The following is an 18,053-nucleotide window of genomic DNA, read 5'->3' as shown; positions in this document are numbered from 1 at the left end:
ACACAACACCCCGTCTTTCAGCATAGACCTATAAATGTAAAATATGACTGTGATGACAAAAAAAAAAAAACAACCCTCACTCCACACCTGCTTACCTGTGTTTCATATTGTTGACAGGCTGCCATTTTTGCTCATTATGCAAACCTTGGTGGCAAACCTGGATTTTCTGCCCTGCAGTGTCGCCTAGGACAAGGCAGAGATGACTGTGGCTGCATGTGCCATGTCCATGGCTGCTCTTGGAAAATGTTGCTGATGGTTCATGTCGCAATTGGATCTCTAGTTGTAGCTTTCAGACACAGTAATGACCAGAGAACTAGATATTTGAAGAAGAGGTGTACAAATTCTCAGCCATCTGGTTATTATTGAGACGTTGAGTTAATGGCCACCTGGCAGTGGCTTTACGTCAGTGAAACAACCAACTGGTACTGTGTGTGTGTGTGTGTGTGTGTGTGTCCTTGCATATTCCAATTTCCAGGGTACTTGGGCACCTCCCAGTTTGGCTCTCTATGTGACTTACCTGATCTGGAGAAGTAAATTAAATACAGGGAATGAAAAGCAAGAGACCACACTTAATGGTTGCTGTGGACATTTGAGAGTGCTCTTGGAACTTGGACAACTGTTTCCCTGTGTAAAGCTTTGTGCTATGGCTTGTGCAGGTGTCTGGCTGGCCGTGGGGAGATGAATATAAACAAAGCTTGAATGAGTCTGGATTCTCCCCCTACCCTCCCACCCTACCCCAAAAAACTTAGACCAACACTTTCTCTGGTACAGAAATGGTCTTAAATCTAAATTAGGCCAGAGAGAGTCATGCCGAAAGAGGGCCAATGCCTGAAACACAGCTGACATAACGAGATTTAAATCTTAGCCTTGGGGCAAATGTGGGGGAGAGAGCGGGGGAGGGGAGAGAGAGAGAGACACCAAGGGAACGAAATGAAGCCCAGTCTGCAGAATGAGCTGCAATGCAAACCTAGACGAGCAAACCTGCTTGCTGAAACCTCAGTAAATGCCACAAAAAGGAAAGCAGTTCTTTCCAATGTGCCAACCTAGAGGGAGAGGGATTTCCTGTGCCTATGGCTGCTATCTTAAAAAGCAGAGACATCACCTTGCCGACAAAGGTCCATATAGTTAAAGACATGGTTTCCCCAGTCGTGATGTATGGAAGTGAGAGCTGGACCATAAAGAAGGCTGATCACCGAAGAATTGATGAATTATGGTGAAGGAGGAGACTCTTGAGAGTCCCATGGACTGCAAGAAGATCAAACCGATCCATTCTGAAGGAAATCAGCCCTGAGTGCTCACTGGAAGGACAGATCCCGAAGCTGAGGCTCCAATACTTTGGCCACCTCATGAGAAGACTCGACTCCCTGGAAAAGACCCTGATGTTGGGAAAGATGGAGGGCACAAGGAGAAGGGAACGACAGAGGACAAGATGGTTGGACAGTGTTCTCGAAGCTACCAGCATGAGTTTGACCAAACTGTGGGAGGCAGTGGAAGACAGGAGTGCCTGGCGTGCTCTGGTCCATGGGGTCACGAAGAGTCGGACACGACTAAACGACTGAACAACAACAACAACAACAGGGTTGCTATCAACTAAGAATTTCAGTAGAGCTCTTTTCATAAAAACATACACACACAAACACAATTTCTTTTTCCTCTGCCGCATCTGAACCATTCTTCCCTGCCTCTTCCGAAAGGTGATACAAAGAGCTGTTAAGCAGGAACTCCTACTTCCCCATGGACTGAATCAAATCCCCACAGGGGACAAACCTTTCTTCTGACCCAGGAGTTACTACTGCTTCCATACGCACCTGAGATGGAGGTGTGGCTGATCTTTGGCTACTGGGAAGAAGTGAACCCTTGGTCCCATAACCGAAATCCAAGGGTAGCTGGCAGCCATTGTGAGAGAGTGGAAGGGGCATCGTGCTACTTCCACCTGCCTCGGGAGCAACACTCACATGCTGCCCAGCTAAAAAACAAAGAAAGGACAGCAGCTTTCAATTGCGGTGGGCACAGACAGAATCAAACCTGGAGCCGGCCAGTCTTGCCAGACAAATGGAAAGTGCTTTTCCATGCCAGAAGAAGCTTAAAACAATAAGCACCTTGACATAAAGGGGTGCAATATGGCAACACTTTGCTCTGGAGTGACCTTTGCCAATACATCAAGCTGATGTTAGTAGCTTTGCACTTGGGCCCATGGGGCCAATTGCTAGGGTTAGTCCCCAAAGGGTCTGCTTTGCTGGCTGCCCTCAAACATCTTGGCACAAACAGGTGCCTTGTTGCTAAGATATGGAGCTCAGATAACACCTGGGTTCAGTTCTCAATTCTGCTGCAGGTTTCCTGCATGATCTCCTCTGTCCAGCCATTTAGGGAACAGCCATAGATAGACAGATAAATAGATAGATGATAGATAGATAGATATAGAGATAGATAGATAGATAGATAGATAGATAGATAGATAGATAGATAGATGATAGATAGATAGATAGATATAGATGGATGATAGATATAGATAGATAGATATAGATAGATAGATAGATAGATAGATAGATAGATAGATAGATAGATAGATGATAGATAGATAGAGAGAGAGAGAGAGAGAGAGAGAGAGAGAGAGATAGATAGATAGATAGATAGAGATAGATAGATGATAGATAGATAGATGATAGATAGATAGATAGATAGATAGATAGATAGATAGATAGATAGATAGATATAGATGATAGATAGATAGATAGATAGATAGATAGATAGATAGATGATAGATGATAGATGATAGATGATAGATGATAGATGATAGATGATAGATGATAGATAGATAGATAGATAGATAGATAGATAGATAGATAGATCAAGATCTCCATCCCACCCCCATCTTCTAGGATCAAAGGGCACTATTCAATGAATGAGTCATACTAGCAGAAGCCCATGCAAAGGGCTTCATTCAGTGTGGGATTTAGGGTGGTGCGGGTGGTTCCTCCGCATAGGGTGCCAAGCTGGGGGAGGGGGGGAGATGCAAAATTGAGAAAATCCATTTGGTGTTGCTCAGTTTTGGCCTTGCACAGAGTGCCATATTATGAAAGTTTACCCAAGTCTGCCTCTGCTTCCTGGGTGGTAGCAGTAGGACAGCATGAAAACACAGTTACAGCAAGAATAAAGTCTATTTCGCTCAGGGAATAGTGAATCTGTGGCCCTCCCGACGTTGTTGGACTTCAGTTCCTATCATTCCTGACCATTGGCTAAAAACATCTGGAGGGGGTGCAGTTCCCCCACCCTTAAATAACTGTTTATTTCAGCTGCCAAAACTGGGAGCCGGTTTCCCATCAGCTCCCCATCATTCTTCTAATTTGGTTATCTTAGCTGCAACCTGTGAACTGATGTTAACATGCTCGGTATTATTTTTAATGATATTTTGTTTCAAAAGACCATTAATTATCAAGATTTCCCAGAAGATGCATTAACAGAAACTCATTCTGCATCAAGAATTGACTAGGCCAGTGTGGAAAATGAAGTCTGATTGCTGAGATGATGGTGCCTGGGTAAACATGGAAAGCACACTGCAGAGCTGGGAAAAGTAAAGAAGCACTTTTGTATGTGGTTCCCAATTGGTGGTCTGTGGACCCCAGGGGGTCTATGGCAGCATTCACATAACAAAAACTACCATAGACATATCGAAAATTTTCAAAAGTAGTGGGTCCATGGTTTGACTTTTGGAATATAGGGGGTCCGTAGTACTAGGCTAATTGGGAACCACTATCCTAAAACACAGGGTTGGGATTCGTTTTGTGGAAAGGTCCAAGTTCTGATTCAGCAAAGCTTTGACATTCAGAGCAGGGTTAGCAACATGTACATTAAAGGCATTGTTGTTGCTGTTAAAATGGCAGTAGTTAGTAGTAGCAGGGATAAGTTGTGACTCAGCTTCACAGCTGCAAATAAAATGTTCTAAATGTGTTGTAAGGTGTAATATACAAATGTGACACTAGATGGCGATGGCGAGCTATGCAAAATTCAATGTATTTTTCAAAACTTTTTTTTTAAAAAAAAATCACGTTTTTAATACCTTAGTTGGCAGAGCATCTGCTATGCACACAAAAGGTCCCAGGTTTAGTCCCCAGCATCTCCAGATAGGGCTGGGGGAGAGCCCTTTCTGAACCCCTGGAGAGTTGCTGCCAGTCAGTGTCGACAATACTGAGCTAGATGGACACAATGGTTTGACTGGATGAGCATACGGGCATAGGAAGCTGTCTTACATTACTAATTAATAATAGCACAACCTCATTAAAACCCAACAATTAAAAACCTTACTTTTCAGAATTTCTCATGCATCTTAATCCACTTGACTGAACATTATGTTAACTCTGTAGAAGGTTTTCTCAAAGGGTGCGGGTGGCTGACTCCACCGCCGCTGCCGCCATGAGTGGACTCGCTATAATTTAGCAACATAGACATCCTGCAGCATAACAGGCTGGGGTAAAAATATAGGAACAGGTGGCTGTTAGGGGGTCTGAGTAGATCCCTGCCTACATAAGCAGAGCACTCAATAGGATGTGGTGGCGAGTACCAATTGGAAGCAGTCAAGACTCATGCAATAAATAAAGAAATAAATCATGAGCCCCAGGTTCTTTATAAAGAACACTCCTGCTTATCCAGGTGTGCTTTATACTCGTCCTCCTGCTGCTAATGCACATTAAAATTACAAAGGGAACTCTCTTGCATAGCAAACTGAAGTCTTCCATATACAGTGGTACCTCGGGTTACAAACACCTCAGGTTACAAACACTTTGGGTTACAGACTCAGCTAACCCGGAAGTAGTACCTCGAGTTAAGAACTTTACCTCAGGATAAGAACAGAAATCATATGGTGGCAGCACGGCAGCAGCGGGAGGCCCCATTAGCTAAAGTGGTACCTCAGGTTAAGAATACTTTCAGGTTAAGAACGGCCCTCCAGAACGAATAAAGTTCTTAACCAGGGGTACCACTGTACAAAATATACACTGCATACTTCAAATGGTTTAATGGTGTGTGTATCCTGTCCCCCGGTCAATGCAGGAAACCATAATTCTGTAAGGAGGCTAGTGATCCCTAATGGAGATTTCTCTCCAAACTTCAAATTCTCTCCTGGGATTCTTTTGGGGATAGAGAAATTGTGCCTCCCCACCCGCTAGGTGATGTTGAACTCCAGCTCTCATAATCCTTGACGTTTAGCCGCGTTGGCTGGGGTCGATGACAACACCCAGCCTGTCACTATTTTGCAGGTGGGATTCTATTGCATAGTGGCACATTCAAGTCGTTCGTTTAAAGTGGATCTGAGCTCTTGCGTAAAAAAACCCCAGAACAGAACTTCTCTTTAGGGATAGTTAATTCTGAAATTCCGAAGGACCTTAAAAAAATATTATGTACAGTATGCTACAACCGCAGCCAGAATGGTATTTGCCCAGAGGTGGAAAGAGAATGCTGTTCCAGCCAAGGAAGAATGGCTGATTAAAATTTATGGATTACGCCAAAATGGCAAAATTAACGGGTGTGGTAAGAAACCACAATATTTATTAAAGAGCGGGGGACATTTGTTGAATATTTGAAAAATCATGGGATGCAAGTAAGTGCATTAGTAGGGCTAACTTAAATCAAGCAGTTAAAAGTAATATTAAGATTAATTGTAGAATAATTTAAAAAATGGAGTAAAGTGGAAAATGCAGTGTTAAAAATTTAAATAAGATAAGAAACCACAAAAAAGGGGAGGAGGGAAGTCTAATGTGCATTTGTGTTGGAAGTATGTGGTTGTAAGGTGTGTATCTGTAAATTTTTGAAAACTGAAAACTCAAAAAAGGAGGGCTTGTGATGGAAAAATGCACCGGGAACTGTAGAGTCACAGTTGCTTAGTGTGATGTTGTAACACCTCCCAGAAACAAATTTGAATGAATGCTCAATGAGCAGCTGATGTCATATAACCTCACAGTACAAACAAACCAGAATGAATGTCCACAAAACAGGTTGTCTGAAAGGAACCTATATCAATGGGAAAAGCTTAGCCTGGACTTGAGGGTGAGGGAAGATTAGTTTCCCCATTTGGTTGTGGGAGTTGGCTATGAATCAACAAGAAGGAGATGAAAATATTGAAAAGAGCTAAGTATAAGAGACTTGTGAGTTACTGTGGGCTTCTCTTTTGTTAACATCTGGATTAGGATATATCCCTGTGAAAATAAGTAAAGGGGTGTTGCTTCCATATTGGTCAAAAAGAATGCAAGGCCCTGGTCGCCGAATGCGAGTCTGCAAGATTTCAAAGCTTTGCAGAGTTATTTGCACACAATTTCCGACAGATGGTTCAAAGAAAGTTTTCCTCTTATGTACTCTGTGCCTTCAAATAAAAATATGGCACTTTCTAAACATATAGAAAACATTTCTCCTTGCAAAAATAATATATAAATCAAATACTGTAGTGCCGTCTATTAAAATAAAGAGGTTAACAAAGTTCTATGATGTAGTCATATGGATTTGCAGCTTTTTTTATCTAATGGAAATGCGATGCTATTTTTTGTGAATTTAACAATAGATCCGCAAAAGGATACCTACAGAAGTGGTTTTTCCCTCTTAGCATTTCATTAAGGGAGTTTTGCACACCGATTTTTAAATAGGTACTTGCTGTTCAGATCTTCATGCGGCAAGGCACTTATTGTAGCCCCTCTCAGCAAGATCTTAATCACGTAATTAGAAACATATGACTAGCCCCATTGAAATGTATGGGATTACTCCCTTGTCTGATGTTGAAGTGATGTTAAACATAAGTTGATGTGTTAAACATGGTAAAGTGCTTTATTGACTATGGCTAGACAGGCACATGGTTACAATTTAGCATATTATTTTAGCTACAGTATTCCCCTCCCCACTAGGATCTATACGTTTAAGAGTGAATTGCCCTTACCCAGCAATTTGGTTTGGGTGTATTGGTCCAATGTGCATATGAAGCAGCTCCCCTTTCGGTATTGAAAGAGGCCTCCTGCTCCATTTATTTTAAGACCTGGAATGAGCAGGTCTTATTCAAATGACAGTATTCTGCACAGAGCTTGGACACTCCACTGAATGTCCATTAGGGTTCTGGGTGGGTATTCTAAAGGCCTGGTTCAAACATGCATGTTTATTGCTTGACGATGGCAGTAGGAAGTGGCAACTTACAGTTGAGAATGAGTCGTCACAGTTCAAACACAGCAGGTGGAGCTTTTACATCACCATACAGAATTTCGAGCGCAATGTTTCTCAGTGGATTTGGGGAGGAGAAGGGGAAGAACATTCCATTGCACAAGCAGAAATCCTCGCACTGATGGAATGCTCATGTAGTGGTGTGTTGGGTACCACCCATTATTTACAGCCCATTGTTATAGTACAGAGTCCTGCAGCCTCAGATCATTATCTCACTCCTGCCCCACTTGCTCCTTCCTAAGATTAGCATCTTCCTCCTAACCACTATGGTTTCCTTCCAATCTGTGAGTCTTCTGCTAGGAGGGAACACTGTCATTCACAGCAAGCTTGTCTAGCCCAGCAATGCATTTGCTAGGCCCTTTCCTTGCCAGTCAGCCATCAACCATGTATCCAAGGCCCTCAGGTCCTGTCCTTTTGCCTTCCTCTGGGCCACTCTCCCCCATCTTCCTCCTGATTTGAATGCCAGACATGCATATGATGTCTGATGCTAATTCCCCCCAAAGAGTTAAATGATAACTCATCAGAGGCAGCTACAGTTGCAAATGGAAACAAAATATCTGTGAAAGGAAGAGGAGCAGGTTTGCTCAAGTGTGTTCCAGGTAGAAATACTGTTTGTAATGAAATGAGAGCAGTAGTTGCTCGAATTAACAAATAAGAAAGTTTTGAGAATTTACATGCTAGATTAAAATTGATTAATTCATTGAGAAGGGGATTGTAAGAAAAACACTGGGGCCTAATTTGAATAATAGAGTGCCTAGTATCTGGTGGGCAATCTTCTCCTTTATTTCCACACTGGCTGTAAACCAAATCACCTGTCAGGAGAGAGATTCAGGTGAGGGTCATATGCTTTGTCAATCCCAGCAGGTATATAACAGGAAGACCGGTCTACCCAGGCCTTATTTTAAGAATAACATTACAACTTCATTTTCCAAAAAAATAATGCTCATTCCACAAAATGTTTACAAAGTTCAGCTGTTGTTGTTTAGTCGTTTAGTCGTGTCCGACTCTTCGTGACCCCATGGGCCAGAGCACGCCAGGCTCTTCTGTCTTTCACTGCCTCCCACAGTTTGGTCAGACTCATGTTTGTAGCTTCGAAGACACTATCCAACCATCTCGTCCTCTGTCGTCCCCTTCTCCTTGTGCCCTCCATCTTTCCCAACATCAGGGTCTTTTCCAGGGAGTCTTCTCTTCTCATGAGGTGGCCAAAGTATTGGAGCCTCAGCTTCAGGATCTGTCCTTCCAGTGAGCACTGAGGGTTGATTTCCTTAAGAATGGAGAGGTTTGATCTTCTTGCAGTCCATGGGACTCTCAAGAGTCTCCTCCATCACCATAATTCAAAAGCATCAATTCTTCGGCGAAAGTTCAGCTACTGCAAAAGTTTTATGCATTTTTGAAAATCACCATGGTATTTAACCATCTTATGTCCTTTAGAGGAGAAATTGTGAATTGCAGAATTTTAAATACCCGTCATCATCCTTGGCTTCGCTCAATTTTGTTTATAACACTCTTCCATTTTATTCTAGTTGTGAGGGTGGGGGATGGGGAGGGGCCTCACAAGTGGAGTAGCCTGGGGCCTCTCTTCATCTAAATCTGACCCTGATCAGGGCAGGAGATCATATTCAAACTAAGCTCAGCAAAGTTCATGGTTGAAGGGAAGGAGTTTTCTGTGGCTCCGTTTTCTAGCAGGGCCATGAAATGCAGCAGATATCAGGGCTGGGGAAAAGCTCAGCCACCAACCGTTCCCCAGAGAGGATTCATTTTTAACTAAGCTGCTGTGTGTGCACCTGAACCAGTGTCTCATTTTTCTCTTGTCTTTTTCCTTTGTCAGGCAGGGCTTGAAGATTCAATTACGGAGGGAACTGGCCGGCCTGGCATAGATGGTGCTTTGCTTCCCCACAGACTTTACAGGCTTGCTGTAAGAATTTGTGTCGCATGCGAACCAGATTGCATTTTTAAACTAAGATGATAGGTGTATAGGGAAAGACCATGGGAATTAAAAACTACAGCGGCAAAGCAAAACACGAAAGTCAGGAAGCAAAAACAGCAGGTGATGTTGTCTTAAAAGGCATTAAGATGCAGAACCTGCAATTTGGAAAGAAAAATAACGTGCAGTATTATAGCTGAATGCGCCTTTGGCCCCTTCTTTCCTGGGGACTCCATTTGTGCCCCTGCGCTAGTGTGGGATGAGTGAGCTGAGCTCTAAACCTTCATGTCTACTTAGAATATATACAAGACCAGCTCTGCCAAAACTTCAAGATGCTGCTTATAATGAATGGCACTTAGAGTTATTATGCCTTCCAGGTGAAGCACAAACAGATGCTTCTGAGCAGCCTTCACTACTTCTGGCCTACTGAGCCAAACACAGACTACCAGACTTCTCCAAATTTGCAGTGGCTGCACTCCAAGAAGCTGCTTCCAACAGCAGTGTTCTTCTGCTCAGTCCAGTCTTGCATTTGGAAGCATGCATCTCTCCCTTTCACAGATTCAAAAGATTTCTTGAGGTGCGGTGCCTTAGTTAAGTGTCAAATGCACTAGAGGTTAATGGCTTATTGTTTTGTCAGGAAGTACGGGGGGAACGCATAGTTTGCAGAACTGAAAGTAGAGCTGCAATTCTTGGGCGTCTGCAAAAAGAATCTCTCCTTTCAATGGCTTGTTTTAAATTTTGGTTTCCGGTAAATGCAACTTGACTTTTTTAGGCAGTGTAAAGGTAAAGGGACCCCTGACCATAAGGTCCAGCCGTGGCCGACTCTGGGGTTGCGGCACTCATCTCGCTTTATTGGCCGAGGGAGCCAGTGTTCAGCTTCTGGGTCATGTGGCCAGCATGACTAAGCCGCTTCTGCCGAACCAGAGCAGCGCACGTAAACACTGTTTATCTTCCTGCCGGAGCGGTACCTATTTATCTACTTGCACTTTGACGTGTTTTCGAACTGCTAGGTTGGCAGGAGCAGGGACCAAGCAATGGGAACTCACCCCGTCACGGGGATTTGAACCCCCAACCTTCTGATCAGCAAGTCCTAGGCTCTGAGGTTTAACCCACAGCGCCACCTGCATCCCAAGTAGTTTTTAGGCAGTGAGTAGCACCCAAAGGCTTTATAGTGTCAAATAGATATTGACCGGAGTGAAAGATTTTTCTGTTGGAATAAATCTAATGATTCCAACTGGATCCACAGCCAGGGAGGGCGAGATATAAATGAAAGTTTATCAGTTTATTATTATTAAGAGTACATACACATCACGTTTTCTGGCATTTTCCTCTCCCAAGAGGCTAACTTGTTTTCCCTTCAAAGCCCAGAACTCATTTGACAGTGCAATCCTATACACAGAATTGTAGAGTTGGGAGGGACCACGAGGGTTGAACTCCAAGTGCTTGAGGGTCCCCCACTTCAACTTGTGTTGGCTCATAAGGATCCCACTTTTCCTCTGACAAGCCCCAGATTTCTCCAAGGCACCCCATTTCAGCTCGGAATTCAATATTCCTGTACACCCCAATATAAAAGTTCTGAAACTTGTTGATTAGTTACCCAGATGGTGGCTTCACCTTTGTGTTTCATCACTACGTACACACTAGGAAGCTTTCCCCCCTCTGTATGGCCCTGGAACCAGGCATTTAGGAAACACTTCTGCACCAGTCGTCAAAGGCCTATATCCCAGATAACACCTCAGTACATGAGGGTGTTTATTGTTCAAACAGATGTGACAGAAGACAATCGTGTTTCCTGGTTCTTGGCTTGCCTAGGTTTATTGCCCCAAGCAATGAACGCATGTAGAACCATTGTACCAAGAACAGATTTCCATGTGGTAAAGTAAATGAATGTTGAGCAAAATTGTGCCGTTACAGAAGTTTGCTTTTAAATAAGCAAACATACAGCACAAATGCTCCGTTTCATGTTGCAAGTGGAGAGGACTGTCCTATTCTAGTTTTAAACACAATGTGCCTCATTCTTCCATTGATTTTCCAAGAGGGATAATTAGCATGCTGTTCTGGGAGAATGTGCTAATAAGTTATTAGTCATGTGCTGCTTAAATACTTGGCTTTGGCAAATGTAAATGCCCCGCAGCCCAATACTGCTAAGCTTCCATTGCGCCAGCATATTTAATTGGATTTAATAGTGTAAAACTTCAGGACATTCTAGAACCCCTTTGTGTCAGAGTAATTGCATTCTGGAGAAGCCTGGGGTTCCTCTGAAGTGTATATCCTGGGTCCCTCCATGGGAAGATAGTTGGTGGCAAACAAGCTTCTCTGAAATACATTTCAGCCGCCACAGCAGCCGCCGCCACCTGCTACAATGCCCCAGCCATCAAGGAGTGCTGGATGTGCTTCTACACTACATTCTGAGATCATGTGGACCAAAAGCAGGTCCCACCAGACTTTGCAGGTGCTCCCTGTGGGATGAATCTATATCCCCTAGAACGCTTCCCAGAATCAGATGTCAGAGAAACGCACTGAAAACAGACTATTAAATGAATTTCCTCCCATCTGCCCATTCAATCCCCAACACAGCACAGCCTTGTGCTTTTTTGCTTTAGTCCTCCATAACAAAAGTTGTTATTTTAAAGATGCATTGCACACTTTATATCTAAATACATATGTAAATTGCTTTGCATTTACATATCCATTGATGTCGAATTGCTGCTGTCCTCACAGATGCCTGAGGCAGCCTAAATGCACCAGGGCTGTCAATCCTAACCATGGTTACTCAGAAGTCAGCGGCACTGAATTCAATGGGACTTAATCTTGGGCAGTCCACTTTTTACTGTGAACTATAAAATCAAGTGGAATGCAGTGTTGATTGTTTTCCTTTTCCAAATGGCAGCCCATCCCTTCTCACCACCTGAAGTGAAACAGGAATTACCACCTCCTGGCCCACCGTGCTGTGTCCCACTTGAACTGCCACTCCGGGTGCCCTGGCTCTTACCAAACTCAGTGGGAGCCAGGGCATTCCTCAAACTATTGCTGCTCTCTCTGCTTCTCTGCCCAGGGGTGGGGAAGACAAGTCGCAATGGGGTGAGCTACAACACCTTCCTTTGACAGGTGGCAAAATTGGTGGGATGGGTGGAGCATTGCCTCTTACACTTCTGCCGCCTGAGGCGGGTCCTTCACCCCACACCATGGGTGGGCCGGCTCTGTCTTTTCCCATGGAAAGAAGTGATCACTTTTGTTATCTGTGGACTTTAGCAGTCAAAGTGAAGAGGAAAATATGGATTGGCACCCGTCCCCTAAATCTTCATTTTGAAGTATTGCCCTACTAGCCAAGTCCCAGCATTTGAAACATATTACCTAGAGAGTTTTGGGACGTGCGTGGCACTGTGGGTTAAACCTCAGAGCCCAGGACTTGCTGATCAGAAGGTCGGTGGTTCTAATCCCCACAATGAGGTGAGCTCCCGTTGCTCGGTCCCTGCTCCTGCCAACCTAGAAGTTCGAAAGCACGTCAAAGTGCAAGTAGATAAATAGGTACCACTCCAGCGGGAAGGTAAACGGCGTTTCCGTACGCTGCTCTGGTTCGCCATAAGTGGCTTAGTCATGCTGGCCACATGACCCGGAAGCTGTACGCCGGCTCCCTCGGCCAATAAAGCAAGATGAGCGCCACAACCCCAGAGTCGGTTACGACTGGACCTAATGGTCAGGGGTCCCTTTACCTTACCTAGAGAGTTTATGTTTCAGCAGAAACACCCACACATCACCATTTTCTGAGTAACATTTGTATGCATGAAATAAAATGTTGCAATAAAGAAAGGACTTACATTATGGTTAAAGAGCGTTATTACTGACTGAAGGATTAATTCATACATAAAGAGCAAAATGTCAAGAGGGTGCTAAACCGTCCCTCCCAGATGCCTGGGCGAGGGAAAGGAGACAAGATGACAGGTGATGGACTGTGAAATCAAGCTAACCAGTTAGGCTGCGATTCTGACTCCGCTCACCTCATTGACTTTCATGGGGCTTACTTCTGAGTAGACATGGCTAGAATTGCAAGCATGCGGAGCTTTGTAATGGACCGTTAAGGTGCTTCAAAGCTCTTTGTTGCTTTTGCTGCATGCAAGGAACACCAAGGGAAAGTAACTGATTCTTAAATATATGTTGATGATATTTTGTGCGCCACAAGATACATTTCCTTAAAACATGCATTTCCATACAAGTAGAGGATGAAAAGGAAGACTTGTGCAAAAGAAACCAATTTCAGCAGAACAGAAAACATCAGATTAATGTGCAAATGGATGTTGGCATGATCTTTGAAATGTTCGTACATTAAGGTTACCAGATTTTTTTCAATGAATCCGGGGACACTTTTCAACTTCAATGGATTTTGTGTGGGGACTGATTTGTAAATCTGGGGACTGTCCCCGGGAAACTGGGACATCTGGTAACCTTACCTTACATCCCTACACAGAAGCTCCATGACTGACACTTGGGGGGGGGGTGTTCTCAGCATGCAAATCAATGGGCAAACAGAGGACTCCTAGAAGCAAGACCCATTGCCTTAGTGTCTTAGTGCTGCCACTCCACCATGTAGTCCGCTACTGCTTCAGACCAAATCACCAACTTAGAATCATAGGTTTGTAGAATTGAAAGGGACCCTAGGAGTCATCCAATCTAACCTCCTGCAATGCAGGAATATGCAGCTGTCCCATACGGGGATTGAACCTGCAACCCTGGCGTTATCAGCACCACGCTCTACCCAACAGAGCCATGCAGGCCTTCCTAAACAGCCATGTTTTCAACCAAAGCTAAACAACAGAGAAGCCATGTGGCAGGCTTTCTCAACCTCGGCCCTCCAGATGTCTTTGGCCTACAACTCCCATGATCCCTAGCTAGCAGGACCAGTAGTCAGGGGTGATGGGAATTGTAGTCTCAAAACATCTGGAAGGCCAAGGTTGAGGAAGCCTGCCATATGGGTTCCTAGTGATGGGAGGAGAAGGAGGATGAATGCTCATCCCGAATGGGAAATCTAATCAGAGGTAATATTATGGCAGTTTGTAAGAAAGACTGCTATAGGTTCGGGTTGTTTGGGGGTCCAAGCAACAAGGAGGCAGGAATGATAAATTCATCAGGCAATGTCATTTTAACTTGTCTTTAGCTGCCAAATTTCCAGCGAAGGGCTTCCTATTCTTTTCTTTTTTTTAAAGAAAAAAACCCTCTCTGCTTCTTATTTGGCAGGTCATCTTCTCCAGCTGTGTTAGTGCCTCTGCAATATTCCAACAGCCTGCTGTAGGGTGTGGGGTGCTGGCTGTCTACTGCAAGAGGAAAGAGGTGAGCGTCTGGACAGTATGCCTGCCAAAAATCCTTTTTATCAAGAGAACATCTTTTATTTCAGAGCATCCCTGCCCATGGAATTTCAGCAGTTGTATTCTGGAACAGGGAAGATGCAGCTCTGCTGAATGGATACCACAGCTTCAAAAGCACTCTTTTGTTTTGCAGGGTTTTATCTGATGAATCTCGTGGTAGGAGAATCTGGTGCTGTTTGATTGTTCCTTCTCGCAGAATAGTTGCCGGTCAGAAATTGGCAGCCTGAAGCATACCGGAAGGCAAACAAGGGAATGAGGTGTTGTGCACATCCACAAGCCATTCAGCATTATGCAAGAAGCCTATTGCACTGCAAACTTCCATGAGAAATTGTGTGGCTACGTAGCCATGATATCAGCATTATTTTGCATTAAAAATATACAGTGGTACCTTGGGTTACAGACGCTTCAGGTTACAGACTCCGCTAACCCAGAAATAGTACCTTGGGTTAAGAACTTTGCTTCAGGATGAGAACAGAAATTGTGTGGTGGCACAGCAGCAGCAGGAGGCCCCATTAGCTAAAGTGGCACATCAGGTTAAGAACAGTTTCAGGTTAAGAACGGACCTCCAGAACGAATTAAGTTCTTAACCCGAGGTACCATTGTGTAGGTTTTAGGCCAGGTGATGGCCACGGCTTCTCCCAACAAATCTTGGGGGTTGTAATTCAGTTGATGGTGCTGAGAGTTCTGTTAGAGATCGCTAATTATTAGTATTTTATTGAATTTCAAGTGAAAGCTGCATTTTAAGTTTGCATATTTGCCTGAGATGTGGGAATTAGGTTGGTTTGCAATGAGCAATGTACAGTGAACAAATTTCCCCCCATCCCTACCTGCTTAGTATGAACAAATTAGTACTACAATCCCTAATGCAATTATCAGCACAAGGTAAGGACTTGCATGACTGGGTGGGTTAGCAAAGTCCAGTGTAGCACTTTTCAGTACTCTCAAGCACACCATAATGACTAACCTAAATTTGTAAAAGCCAGAGCAATTACTCTTCCTGTGGAATTTGCTGTCAGGTCTGTTGGAGATGCTGTTAAGAATGTAGCCAGTTGCTTACCTGTCACCAAGCAGCGTCTTAATAATGTAGTTGAATTTGAATAAGGAGTTATATATGAATCCTGGTCCTACCTTCCAAGAGTGACACCGTAGATGAAATTGAATCTCCACTTCAGTTTTTAAGCCCGGGAATGAGCAAGCATCTTATCTGAATATAATTTGTAGGCTAGCAGCTGAAGCAGCTGCTTACACGGGATTTAGTCTGTGCTTCTTAGAACTGATCGAAAATATTATCCTGCCTTATTAAAATCACTCTGCAGCTTTTCCAGTCATGTGTCAACGGGAAAACAAAAACAAACACCAGAATGCATCTACTTCCAAGCTGTGGTTTGAAAATGGGTAGTTTGCAGAGATTCACTTTTGCCATTACAAATAAGCAAGGCTTTTGTATAGTTCACAGAACATTTACAATGATACAATATATATATATATATATATATATATATATATATATATATATATATGCGCACATATTTTGGGCATATATTTACAATTTTTAAGTACCGTATTTGTGAAAACATATTTCACAACATTTGTGCATTTTTTAACTGATAAGCACGGCACAAAATTTAGGGAACTACATTACTTTGCTGATTGCTGTGCTACATTCAGCTCAGCAGTCTGGGTTTCATGAGCTGATTTGGTCCTCATCAAATGCAGACTGAACAAATCCTCAAGCATCCCAAGCTGTAAATCAGCAACACCTTTTTAACCAATTAGAAGGCTTTTAATTGATTCACCCAACCAATTAATTGACTAAGCGCCACAGCCCTACTTATTTTGTTATGATTCACTGCTTCACAGATTATAATATGTTGATTAACCATGGCTCTCAAAACTATGATAATTCATTGATAAGTCTTCCATCACTTGTCTCCTTTGCTACAGGGTAAAAGTGTTCACTTCCCAGTTCAACAATCTCCTGCTTCTGTTCTTGGGGAAGCAGAGGCATAGTAGCAGCTGGTTTTCCACTTCAGAGGCAGGTTCTCTGCCCGTCCTCACCAATTCCACTGCAATGCAATGACTTGTACTAGAATAATCACAAAAGCTACATCTATTTCTTCACATGCACGTAGCTAATCTTGCAGAAGGCACTCCCTCAAATTACATTGTTTTCTCCTAGCCTATGTTTGCTCTCAGATGTCCAACAAGGTCTAGCAGAGCTGAATTTCTGGTGATGATGTGGTGGTGGCTCTCAACTTGGATGGCTTTAAAATGGGATTAGACAAATTCACCAAGGACAAGGCAATCAATAGCTACTACTTGTCTTGACGGCTATATGTGAACTCCAGGACCAGAAGCAAGATGCCTCTGAATAGTAGGGATCATGAGTGGAATAGCGCTTTTGCATTCATATCCTGCTTCTGAGTCTCCCAGAAGTATCTGGATGGCCCTTGTGAGAATGGAATGCTGGACTCTGATGGGTTTTTGGTCTGTTCCATCAGGGCTCTTCTTGTGTTTTTAACTTTTCCGCCAATTACAGGGCTGCTTCTGTTCTATATTGCCCTGTTCCTGTTGGGGATCTCTTCATAGTTACCAGCCCTATTGTTCTCCATATTCCTGTCCAGATACTTCAATGCAAAGCTAACACAAGGAGAGCAGAAGAGAGCTACTAAGCATTTACACGGGCATTTACATGTCTCCCTTCTTCTGGAGGATTTGTACAACTGCCCGGAAACTGGGGCCTTCCAGCCATCTATGGCCCACAGGGTCATCTTCATCAGCCAGCTCCCACAAAGGTCACACCACACATCCGATTTGCCCATGTGGCCCACTTCCACTGTTGCTCATGTGCAGGGGAACCCAAAGGACTGCGAGGGAGGTGAGCTACCCGCTTCTGATATTCCAGTGGCAACAGTGATCTCAATTTCCTCATTACGGAGCATGAAGTTTCTCTATCTTCAGGCCTCCTTGTCCTTGTACCATCTGGGTCATCCTCTGCTCAGTATTATTTCCATTTCCACACTATCCTTACAATATAATTAGGGGGCCAGAATAGTGTGTGTGACTGACAAATGTGACCTCATTAGATTCTTCGGCGGTATCAAAATATTATGCACTCATTTACATCTCAAATCCCCCAATTCCTTTGCATTTAATCCTTGTGGCCGCTTCGTCCTTTACTGTGGTTGTCAGGGTTCGATTCTCATTCCCCTTTCACTCAGATCTGGCAGGGAGCACAGCAGAACTCCAGAGTTTCATGCATCATTAAAAAAAACCAAAAAAAAAAAAAAAAACCTGCAAAATAACCCCAGATACATGCATAGCTCAAAAGTTTCATTTTTTAATCAGCTAGACGCACTCCTAAATGTTTTTTTGTTTTTTTTTTAATGAGGAATTTGCATTCTTTTACATAGGGCCCCATGTCAAATTAGCACTGAAGTGACGCCCAACTTCGGGTTGCTGACTGATAATGAAAATGTCCCTGAATGTTGCATGGTCCGCCTGTGCTGATCACAGACACCACAGCATACAAACTATATGGTCATATTAACATCAGGATGGCTCTCTGTGGTCTCTTT

The 18,053-nt window shown here is 43.5% G+C and overlaps 1 long non-coding RNA gene across 6 annotated transcripts in view; it reads left to right on the top strand.

The window, feature by feature from the left end:
• Positions 1-18,053, top strand: part of LOC309335711 — a 102,501-nt gene that overhangs the window by 77,821 nt on the left and 6,627 nt on the right. The window contains exons 1-4 of one of the 6 annotated variants that reach the window (XR_014153647.1): positions 5,771-6,137; positions 9,020-9,106; positions 14,348-14,440; positions 16,420-17,155. This is a non-coding gene — a long non-coding RNA (uncharacterized lncRNA). Of the gene's footprint in view, positions 1-5,770; positions 6,138-9,019; positions 9,107-14,347; positions 14,733-16,419; positions 17,156-18,053 lie in introns of those variants that run through there. The other 5 variants (XR_014153643.1, XR_014153646.1, XR_014153645.1 and 2 more) reach the window with 5 other exon arrangements.

Source organism: Podarcis erhardii, assembly GCF_964252035.2.
Source record: "Podarcis erhardii genome assembly, chromosome: 2".
In the NCBI taxonomy this organism is placed as follows: Eukaryota; Metazoa; Chordata; class Lepidosauria; order Squamata; family Lacertidae; genus Podarcis; species Podarcis erhardii.
The sequence above is the reverse complement of the archived record's forward strand: the minus strand, read 5'-3'. Positions and strand labels throughout refer to the sequence as shown.